Source organism: Phycodurus eques, chromosome 2 (assembly GCF_024500275.1).
Source record: "Phycodurus eques isolate BA_2022a chromosome 2, UOR_Pequ_1.1, whole genome shotgun sequence".
NCBI classification, from domain to species: domain Eukaryota; kingdom Metazoa; phylum Chordata; class Actinopteri; order Syngnathiformes; family Syngnathidae; genus Phycodurus; species Phycodurus eques.
This window is the reverse complement of record NC_084526.1, coordinates 37243965-37256298: the sequence shown is the minus strand read 5'-3', so window position 1 is coordinate 37256298 and position 12334 is coordinate 37243965. Positions and strand designations below refer to the sequence as shown.

Below are 12334 nucleotides of genomic sequence, written 5' to 3'. Positions count from 1 at the left end.
AGTATGGAAAATGAATGGATGGACAAAACTGGATGTAGTATGTGTGTGGTTTAATCTGTGACAACAATTAGCATGCCACCGACTCAAGTCTCCTTCTGCTTGGTCATACACATTATTTACTTCTCATAGTGACCACAGGCTATGAATATACTGTAACTGCCGTCAGGTGGGGTTAATGTAAAAACCATTAGCAGTAAGAGAAATCTGAGCGGAAAGATGGAGGAGGTAGGGTACATGGAACGGTCACCAGTCAATCATATGACCAGTGATGGCGGTAACGCTATACTCACTCAAATATTACCGCTATTTGAGGTAACAAGCTATGTAATGTGTTACTTTTCATAAAATAGTAATCAGATTATAGATGTTTTTTTTTATAACATCATGCATTACTATATTGAATAGAAAACACACTTCATCATTGATGAATAAAAATTTAACCTCAATTTAGGCAATTACAGACAATTGCCACCAGTTCACAGCAGAGACTAACTTGGGGCATGTCAATGAACACATCATTCACTGACGGTGTATGTTGTAGGTTTAAACCAACTGTCAGCCTTTGTTTTACAGACAAATAATAAAACACCATTCTTAACTATTCCGAACTTTAAGGCACACAACTGTACATTATGAAATTTTTACAAACAAAGTTGTGATGCATTCTGGGAAGGATCACACATCCTCCCATCCAGGGGAGTGATGTCCCGTATGCACCAAGTCATGTTTTCAAGATGTGGACATCTTGCGTGGACAAGCAGTCAGTCAACAATCGAGAAAGGAGAGAGGCTCATGTTTTCAAGCTGTTAACAAGTTTGTGTCAGCTAAAGATTAAATGTTATTGAGTTATGTTGTATACTCTGCTGTCGCCAAAGTGTTGTATAGCTTCAAAAACACACAAAAACTTCAATGTTGAAGAAACATTTTAAGTTGCGCGGTTACAATCAAGGTTAAAGGGAAATTCCCAGACATAGATACTGTAGAACAATATGACACTTTAGGGAAAGTTAACTATTTATTAGGTTTTCTAGCTAACTAGCTAGCGAGCTAAACAGCTAAACAGCTCGCTCGATCGTGGCGACATTGTTTAAAACAGAGGTTATTAACTGGCGGACCGTGATCTGATATTCATTTGCACTGACAAGTGGCTGGATTGCTGTTTGATTATTGATATATTTTAGGTGTTTTCTTGGTTTTCATGCCTTTTTGCACCTCCCTTTCTTCATGCGTTCAATACTTTTTCCTCCGTGTCATTTCACATTTTTACACACAACGTAGTTTCCGAGCCTTTTTGTTCTACCTTCTTTGTATGTATGGATTACTTGGGTTGTTCCCAACATCTGGTCAAATTTTCAGGTCAAGAGCACCTTTTTCTCCTGGCACTACGGTTTCCTCCCACATCCCAAAAACATGCATCGTAGGTTGATTGAAGACTCTAAATTGCCCGTACGTGTGAATGTGAGTACGAATGGTTGTTTGTTTATATGTGCCCTGCGATTGGCCAGTGACCGGTTCAGAGTGTACCCCGCCTCACCCCCGAAGATAGCTGGGATAGGCTCCAACACACCCATGACCTAAATAAGGATAAGCGGTGAAGAAAATGGATGGATGGATAAAAAAGTATTTATCTCGTGTCAAAATGACTTTTTTGTAAAAAAAATAATAATATTAATAATTCTCAAACGCGACTGTTAAAAATTGACTTTCAATAAAGTATTGGCAAAATAACTAATAGTTACTGAGTTCCTTTTTCATGGTAACTGTCGCAACACTGCATACCACCCATATAGACAGACAACCATTCAAAGCTATGAGCAATATGAAGTCTCCAATTACCCAGCCTGGACAGTTTTTGGACTATGGGAGAAAAGTGAGACCTTTTTCAGTTGTGTATATGCGCAAGGGAATAATCTATAGTGTGTGAGACCGTTTCAGTTGTGTGAGCGTGTGTGAGTGTGTGTGTGTGAGTGTGTGTGTGTGTGTGAGTGAGTGCGCGCGTGCGTGTGCGTGCGTAAGCATTAAAATCAGTCCTGCGTAGAAAGCTTTTGTGTGAGGTAATCCTGACCCTGTCGGCCACTTACTAACCTACAGACACAATGACAGGTCATCCATCAAAATCCAACAGATTTTGTCCGTTCTAAAGATATGAGCAAAGTTTTCTTTACTGAAAGTCAAAGAGCGAGAGGCTGCCATCTGCTGCAAAGAAATACAATATTAATAATAATAATAATAATAATAATAAGTATTATTATTATTATGAAACTCACCTTTGCGCGTTGCTCAGGGATTTTACCCCCAGTGTTGCTCCATTTGGCTACACAGAATTTCTAAGCCTTTCACAGATCCATTCCAAATCACGACTAACACTCTTCAGGCGCGGGGTGTAATTGTTTCAAATCCAGAAATTGTGTGCATACTTGTATGACGTGCGTTGACAAATATAAAACGGTCCCCCTGAGATGATACAAACACAACCGCACGTGTTGGTAGCGGAGCAGAGACTGACTGAACTGTGTTAGAGCTTGGAGCGAAGAGGCTGAGTCCAAATGCAGGTGTTGTTGTTGTTTTTATGCCTGAGTTGGAGCAATGCGGAGGCTGCTGTTGCTGCGAAACCGTCGTTGGTTCACACATTATCTGTTGACGGGGTTATCGCACTTCATTCTCTTGCCGCTGTGGTACTCCTTCCAAAACTGAAGCAGATAGAAGCTGTGCCCTGCTCTCAATACCACCACCACCACCACCACCGCCTAACTACAAGCCCCACCCACACATAAAACGTAGCCAATAGCAGGGGCTGCCTGGTATTTCCCCCGCACCCTTCTCTCTCTCTCTCTTTCAAAGAGCACCCCACCACACGCACCCCCAGCACGCACAGATAACACTGGGAGGAGAGACGTGACTGGAGTTATTTTCCACCGAGTACACTTTTTTATCCATCCATTTTCTGAGCCGTTTCTCCTCACTAGGGTCGAGGGCGTGCTGGAGCCTATCCCAGCTATAATCGGGGAGGAGGCGGGGTACACCCTAAACTGGTTGCCAGCCAATCGCAGGGCACATAGAAACAAACAACCATTCGCACTCACATTCACACCTACGGGCAATTTAGAGACTTCAATTAACCGACCATGCATGTTTTTGGGATGTGGGAGGAAACCAGAGTGCCCGGAGAAAACCCACGCCGCACGGGGAGAACATGCAAACTCCACACAGGCGGGGCCGGGGATTGAACCCCACTCCTCAGAACTGTGAGGCAGACGGGATCAACTATAATGCATTTTGTTTGCTTTACATTCATTTGTAAGTCATGTTCATCACAGCACTCGATAAATCTTTCCATTCAAAATATAGGACCTTCTGTTCTTTGTCAAGACTTATGACTTTTCCATCCGAATATTTTATTATAAATTGGACAGATTCACACGTGTATAATTTAAATAAGAGGGAAGAGCTAACAGTTTCCTGCTGCACCACAGTACTACATACTCGTTCTTCAACAACGCATAATTAAATCTGACCTGTTGCCTTTTTTATATAGGAAGAATACCATTATATGAGAAGTGGATTTAGATTAAGCTCAACAAATCTACGGACCAGAAGATCAGAATAAGTAGTATTAAATGCTGAACTAACATCAATAAAGGTCAGCCTGGCATATGCTATAGGGTCTCTAAGTGTTTCAAAATGAGATGTGCTCCATTAACTATTGCATCAGATGTACTGTGATTCTTTGAATAGGCAAACTCATCTAAATTGGTCTAAATGCCCAGTCTCCTTTCTGAGTTCCTCCATCATGATTTTTTTCAAGTGGTTTTACTACATTGGAGGTTATGGCTACTGCCCTATAATCATTATTTTTGACTGGACACATTTGGAACAGGCACTCTAGAGGACTGCTCCTTACACTTTCAAACTATTTCCAAATGTACAGTTGAAACCAGATGTTTAGATGCATTATATAAAAAGACAGATATGCTGTTTTATTCACTGTCTGACATGAAATCAAACTAAACTTTTCCTCTTTTAGGTCAAACAGAATTACCAAAATTATTTCCATTTGCTGAATGCCAGAATAATCAGACAGGAATCTTTGGGGGACAATTTTGTTCTTCTTCAAAGTCAGACGTTTACATATAGTACGTCTTATTAGTATCTGGCACTATTACCTTTGAACTGTATGACTTGAGTCAAACATTGTGGATATCCTTCCACAATAGTTGGCGAAAATTTTGGCCCATTCCTCTTGACAGAGCTGCTGTAAATGAGCCAAGGTTGTCGGCCAACTTGCTTGCACATGCCATTTCAGGTCTGCCCATAAAATTTCAATACGATTGAGATAAGGGGTTTGTCATGCCCACTCCAAAACATTGATTTTTGTTATCCTTAAACCGCTTTGTTACCAGTTTGGCACTATCCTTTGGGTCATTGTCTATTTGGAAGATCCATTTACGCCCAAGCTTTAACTTCCTGGCTGATGTAACAAGATGCTGCTTCAGTATTTCCACATAATGTTCTTTCCTCATGATGCCATCTATTTTGTGAAATGCACAACCCCACAACATGATGCTTCCCTCTTTTTCCTCCAAACATAACGATGCTCATTAAGACACGTCTCCAAAAATTAAGGTATTTGTACCGGTGTGTATGTGCAAACTGTAATCTGTCTTTTTGAAGTTTCTTTTGGAGTAATGGCTTCTTCCTGGCGTAGGGGCCTATCAACGCATGTCAGTACAATACTTGCTTCACTGTGGATAGTGACACTCTTACCGGCTTCAGCCACCATCTTCACAAGGTCTTTTGGTTTTGGTCTTGGGTTGAAATGCACATTTCGGACCAAAGCGTGTTCATTTCTGGGACACAGAACCAGTTTCCTTCCTGGGCGATATGATGGCTGGACATTCCCATGGTGTTTATACCTGCATTTAATTGTTTGAACAGATCAACATGGCACCTTCAGGCATCTGGAAATTGCAGGCAAAGATGAACCAGACTTGCGCAAGCTCACAATTCTCTTCCCGATGGCTGATTTATTTTGACTTAATTTCCATTATTTTACACAAAGAATCAGTGTGTTCAGGTATATCTTAAAATCCATCCACAGGTGTGTCTCTAATGAACTCCAATGTTGTCAATAAACCTGTCAGAAGTTTTCAAATACATGAGATCATCATCTGGGTTATCCCAAATTGCAGTACAGAAAATGGATGCATGTTTAAAGGCATTTTAATCTTACTGTATGTAAACCTGTTAGATATATTGTAGAAGTTATCATTTATTTGCTTAGCTTGCATTAGTATTATGGACTGTTTAGAAAGAAAGATGTCTCGCCTTCAAGAAGATGACTCAGCAGGAATCATCTGAGAGAAGGACATGGCCGGGACGTGGCAGGTGCCATGTTTTCACCTTGAAACCCTACCCTTAGTGTGTTGTGTCTTGTAGCTTAGTACGTTATGTCTTGTAAACTTAGAAACCTCCCTATTTTCAAATAAATGCAGGAGCGACGGGAGAGATTGCTTAGAGCGTGTTGAGAGGCTGTAACCTGAACAATCTCCCATGCGCCCTCCTCATGAGTAAAATGACCAACGTCTTCATTCCTTTTGTGTTTATTCATTATAATGTTTGGTGAGATAAATCCAACAAAACCTCTGACTGTTACTAACAAGATGGCGCCTAACCGAGTGGTCGCCTTGGTAACACGCGCTCAAGTATTGTCTATGTTTTTGTCTTTTCGTTCGTCTTTGGAGACATTACCCGACTTTCTTACACAAAGGAAAACTTGCTAAACATTCGGGAGTCTACTCCGGACTTTCGTTCACCAACTTTCACAAATCCACAGTTTCTTAGTCCCAAGTAGCATCAAAGCTGAGACACAGACATGTGGTTTCTCACCTGGTTGCTAAATTAATTAACTTTCACCACCAGCCAGCCTGAAGAGTCTCCCCAACAAAGACTTCTCTTTCCCGCTGTCTTTAGAGACATTTGCCCATCCGGGCTGGGACAATGGACGGCTTAACTAATCACAATCTTCATTGGACTTGAATGTGATATAATATTTTTAAAACTTTACATGAACGGCACTAGTGATTGCATTTCTGCAAATTTGAATGTCTGATGTCAAATCTGTTTGTCAACTGAACCGGATGAAATGTTCACCCACGCAGCACACGTCCGCTCCGAACGTCTTGCGAGCAGCGACACCCGGGCTCCGGCCGTCCTGCCTGGGAACTTTTTGTGCTCCTTTTTCTTTTCCTTCCTCCTTTCCGCCAAATCTACCTGTTCCCCCAGGCGGACCGGACCGGCCAAATATTCGGAAGCTCGACCCGTCTGCCTCACTTGTGTTCAATACATGTCAGTCCAACATGCATGTTACAAAAAGTACAGATTAGTGTATATTTGGGTTTACATTAACGAGAACAGGAACCCCCAACTATAAGCGTTGTCACTACACGCTCATTCCACCCTCACATCACCAGTCAGTCCCCTTTGCCAGTGTTCGTCTGTCCTTCGTTTTGTTGTTGTTTCCGGCATTTTTTTCCCTTGTAGATTCTTATGTTAGATCTCATTAAGTTTTCTATAAAAATTCACTACCGACATCAGTTGTGTGTGTTTGGGTTTGAGAAAAAAAAACCTCTGGCTTTCTAGAACTCTTATCTAATTCATTTAGCAACCTTCAAATTATGAGACTGAGGAAAAAAGGTTTGTCGTCACTTTGTCCTGAAGTTTTATCCGTCTAAAAAGTGAAATGGTGCCCCTTTACTAGATAAAATAGTTTATTTTAACGATTAAACTAAAAATTACGCTAAAGCGGAAGTAACACAGGCGTCGCTTCCGGCTTATTCTTTTTCTCCTAAATTAACAATTAACGATTTTATTTAACTCATATACGCTACAGAGTGGTGCAAGCCCGTGTGAGGAGATACCCAACCCAAACAACCCAAACACACAAAACTCACAATATTTTGCAATAAACCTAGACGGCAGCCGCCATGGCAGGGTCATGTTTAGGCACGTTCCATGCTTTCCATGTGAGCTATGTTCATTATCTATGTGTGAGCACAGTCTGTAACCATAACGACCAAGTTCCGAGCACTTAATGTGAGAAGCTAAGATTAGCCCTCCCGTGAAACCAGAGTGAGTTTGTTGCACTGCAAATGTTATTTGGATATCCGTGATTTGTGCGCTGCATGTTTTGAACTGTGGGAACATTTCCTACGCAAGTTCTGTTTGAAAGGGCCTTCGAGGATCGCAAACGGGTCATGAATTCTGAGCGTTTGTACGATTCTTGTCTTTTTTCCCCCGTCGCTTATGTCGAAATTGCCCACTTCAAAGCTAAATTGGTAGAATTATCCGACTGACCGTCTAATGACCAAGTGCTTGAATTACGGGCCGAGCATCAGCGAGCAACTCTTCTGCTGCGTCAAGCGTCCGGTGACATCCAGTGGCTCACCGAACTCACCGAAACGCTCAAAGCAGAACGCTCCAAAGAGATGGAACCCTCCTACGAGCTCAAGACACAGATGGCAGTCCTGGAGACGGAGCTGTCCCGCCTCCAACAACAGCTGAGGACCAAGAGGATGACTTAGCCCATGTCAGGCGGGAGCTACAATTAGCTCAACAGCTGTCCGCCGACTCTCTGACTCATCCGATTGCTCTGGCCCCTGCTACAGAAAGCCTTGGGCCATCTCTCGCCAGAAGTGTCAGAGAGCCCTACAAAACATCTCCAACCTTTGGGCCGGAACCCAGCTTCAGGGGGCGCCACGCGACCTCCTCACGGGTGGCGGCCCCACCAGTTGCAGCTCACCTTTTTGACTCACCCCAGTCTCTCCCTCCACCCAGCGCCGCTCCAGGTATTACTCTAAAAGACTTAGACAAAGTTGCACACAACATTCTGAGGTTTGAACCTAAACCGAATTGGTCACACGACACAGCCATGTACCTTAGAGACCTCGAATTCCACCTTAAATGATTCCCTTCTGCTACTACGGACAACAGACTGTACCTTACCAAAGGTACGTCGAGCCGAGAAGTAAGTAGTTTAATTGAACGACAACCGGCTCATGTGCTGGCCGATTACCCGGCCCTCTGCCAAGCATTGTCTCAATAATTTGATGACCCAGAGGCCGCAACCAGCTTATCTGCAGCCCTCACAGTTAAAGAAGGAGACTTGAGACACCCCAAGCTTATTACTGTCGGTTGCGTAAAGCGTACTTTGGAGATTTAAATGAGCCGAATATGGAAACCGGAGTACCCGGAGAAAACCCATGCAGGCACGGGGAGAACATGCAAAATCCACACAGGCAAGGCCAGATTTGGGTCATCAGAACTGTGAGGCACATGTGCTCATCAGTCGACCACCATGCCGCCCTGAACGGTTGTTGATCGGTTAAAATTTCCCATCAGAGCCGTCACCCAACGTGGAGTTACATTACCCAACCCCCCGAAGGAGCGACCTGTTGGGACTCAATAGGGCCGTCGCATAGGGCTCCATTCAAGCCAGCACCAGTCCTCATGTAACCGCGATATGGATGTAGCAAAACATTACTTTTCTCTATAGTGTAATGCAAAGCCAATAATGTTTAAGAAATGTTTAACATTACAGATGAAAAGACACAGGGTTTACAAACTGTATATCATAAATAATTCAGAGATGAGTGAATGGGGAAAATGACAGACAAGAATACCTTTAACTCAGCTGGGAGTCAATTGCCCACAAACACACTCATCTTTTAAACACAAACAAGCGCACAGACACAGTAAACCAGATCCAGATGAATATTCATGGTGAGGATGAGGTTCCTCAAGCACAATCATATGCAAATAGCCCATATGTGCTGCCTTTCAAAAGAGCCATCTCACAGGTATAGAGTGGACAATGCAGAAGATAATACAAGGTCAGGTCTCTGTTGATGCATCTGTGATTCAGTTTGAGATGAAGGTTAGCATCTGAGAGAATATGTAAACACACATTGACAATATATATACACACACACACACAAAACGTGTAATATTAAAGATGGTTATTAAAGCTTGTGCTAGGACATCTGACGGCTCATCAAATATTTAAAGATATGGTGAAGCAGCAGCCACATGAAATCTCTAGCACGTACAAATGTATGAGACGAAAACTGAAAATAATACTGTCACAGAGTCTGCAAAAAATGAGCTCTTCGGCGATTGAAGTTTCATTGCAAAAGTGTTAATGAAGACTGGGATTGGAAACCGAGGTATTGTGTATGAGTGGTTAGATCCTGGCAATAAGAAGAAAGGCGACAAATTGGAGAACTGCACAGAGTAATCTCAGTCTGTCAGAGATGTCAAATGCCAGTCACTACACACTCGCATATCAGTACCACATACAACACAAACTAACACAGCTAAAAGAACCAAAGACGAGTCGCTGAAGTGCTTCTTTAAGAATGAGAACTAAAGACTCAATAAATGCATTTAAAAATAATTTAATGGCACAAAACTAGCTTGTATACAACAATAACATAAAAGGTGCGTATGATGTATTCATGAGAATATTCAAGATACTATATACAATAAAAACTGTCCTATAAAACCAAAACAAGATCACCTGTGGATCACAAAGGAATTAAAAATGCATGTAAAAAGAAAAACACATTTTATAGAGAATTTATTAAACAGAGAACCAAGGAGGCAGAAAATAAATATAAAAACAAGCTAACAACTGCAGTGTAATAAGAACATATAAGAAAGAATACTCTGCGATTGGCTGGCAACCAGTTCAGGGTGTACCCCGCCTCCTGCCCGATGATAGCTGGGATAGGCTCCAGCCTGCCCGCGACCCTAGTGAGGATAAGCGGCTCAGAAAATGGATGGATGGATGGATGGCTGGCAACCAGTTCAGGGTGTACCCCGCCTCCTGCCCGATGATAGCTGGGATAGGCTCTGGCACTCCCGCGACCCTTGTGAGGATAAGTGGCTCAGAAAATGGACGGATGGATGGATGAAAGAAATAATACCATCATAAATTATTAGCTGATAATAAAGGTAATGTTAAAGGTATGAGGAAAATTCAAAATAACATAAAAATGAGGATTATCCGAAATATTTTATTATAGACAATACTGAGATACTAATGATATGAACGAGGTGTTTCATTGTTTTAATTAATTCTTAGTCAATGTTGGTTCTGATATAGCTAATATATTCCTGATGTACGTAGGAACATCAGAGGAACCGCGTGTTGGTCTTATCCATGTTCCTTACAGCAGCAGAGGAGAGGGACATTATTAAAATTGTCAACCCTTGAGATGACTATTGTGAAGAATGTAATTTAGGTAATTTCAAAACCATTAACAAATTAACTTCGGGCGAAAGGCGGACTACACCCTGAACTGGTCGCCAGTCAGTCGCAGGGCACATATAGACACGGACAACCATTCGCACTCACATTCACAGCATCACTGAATGGGAACTGCACTTCCGCTGCCCGCACCAAAGTCATACGAGTGTACCACTACACCATCAGTGACCCATTAATGGAGTCAATAAAGGAAATTACTGCTTCATTGGAACAAAAACTGTACAATTGGAATATTCATGGTAATAAAATGGTTTTTTTGACATAATCAACAACAACATCTTACTCACGAAATTAGAGCGATATGGTATCAGGGGAAGGGTACTGGACTGGATGAGGAGTTATCTGACTGACAGTAGACAGTTTGTGAAGTTAGCCGATTCTTATTCACCATGATTGAGCATTCCTTGTGGTGTCCCCCAGGGAGCAGTGTTGGGCCCCAAATTATTAATTCTCTATATTAATGATTTATGTAAGGCATCAAGCGCTGTAATTTGTCGTCTATAATGCACATTTTTTTATCCCTCAAAATTGTCAAAAGTCAATAGTGCACATTATACATAGGTATAGGAGAAAATGAAAAAGACTTTCACATTTTATCAATGTATGCCGCCATCTAGAGGTTATGAAAAAGGTGTACACTTTCATTCCACTATGCCACCTCCCCCGAGCGGTTATAAAAAAGTTGTACACTTTCATTTCACGTATGCCAACTAGAGGTTATGAAAAAGGGGAAGCCTCCACTTTCATTCCAATATTAGAGGAGTACATATGACTGCATATATGTACAATTGTACTCATAAGTTTACATACCCAGGCAGAATTTGTGAAATGTATTAGTTTTTTTAAATATGACTTATGACTGAACAACAACCATCATTAATTTCTTTATGGTTATGTTTTGTCCAATTATAATGCTTTTCTGAAATGCTTGACAGTTTAATTTGAATCCCATTAAAATCAAATTAAATGTGTTTCGCCTGGTCGTTCATGTTTTCTTAAAAGAATTGTACACATCTTACTAATTCGCCAAATTTGCCTGGTCGTTCATGTTTTCTTAAAAGAAATTTACACATCTTACAAATTCTGCCTGGGTAATCAAACATATGAGCACAACTTTGTGTTTTCTCATTTACTAAATAAATTAGGGCTAGGAATTTCAAAATAAGAGTAAGTAAATACAAATAAAGTATTATGTGATCAAATAAAGTGCATAACTTCAGAATAATTCTTTGAAAAAACTCACAAAATACAGACAATACTTCATGTTTTGATCATATGGGTAGAAGCAAAATCATGCATTGTAAAAATGCATTATAAATAGGTTGAAGGGTTTTCCAGAATTTTGAGGTCAACTTTGGGGGTGTGCATTATACATGGGTGCGCATTATACACGGGAAATTACGGTATGTTAAAATTGATACCAATTTGTGTATGAATAAATATATATATATTATTAATATATAAACATGTTCATACATATACACATATACAAACACATACAGCGGCTGAAATACGTATTTAACACGTCACCATTTTTCTCACTAAATATATTTCCAAAGGTGCAATTGACATGAAAATTTCACCAGATTTTGGAAACAACCCAAGTAATCCATACATAGAAAATCAAATAAGATCAGAAAATAAGTTATGTGTAAAAATGTGAAATGACACAGGGAAAAAGCATTGAACACGCCAACAGGTATTTATTTAATACTTTGTACAAAATCCTTTGTTTGCAATGACAGCTTCAAGACGCCTCCTATATGGAGAAACTAGTCACATGCATTGCTTTGGTCTGATTTTGGTCCATTCCTCCACACAAGCAGTCTTCAAATCTTGAACGTTCCATGGGCTTCTTTTATGGACCTTGAGTTTAAATTCTTTCCATAGATTTTCAATTGGATTCAAGTCAGGTGATTGGCAGGGTCATTCTAGCAGCTTTATTTTTGTTCTTTGAAACCAATTGCGAGTTTCCTTGGCAGTATGTTTTGGATCATTATCCTGATT

The 12334-nt window shown here is 41.0% G+C and overlaps 1 protein-coding gene across 3 annotated transcripts in view; it reads right to left on the bottom strand.

The window, feature by feature from the left end:
* LOC133399208 (xylosyl- and glucuronyltransferase LARGE2s) overlaps positions 1-2708 on the bottom strand; it is a 100777-nt gene extending 98069 nt beyond the window's left edge. For all 3 annotated transcript variants that reach the window (XM_061670556.1, XM_061670561.1, XM_061670558.1), the window contains exon 1: positions 2268-2708. The gene's annotated coding sequence lies outside the window, so the exon portion shown is untranslated. The remainder of the gene's footprint in view (positions 1-2267) is intronic.
* Positions 2709-12334: the final 9626 nt, after the last annotated feature.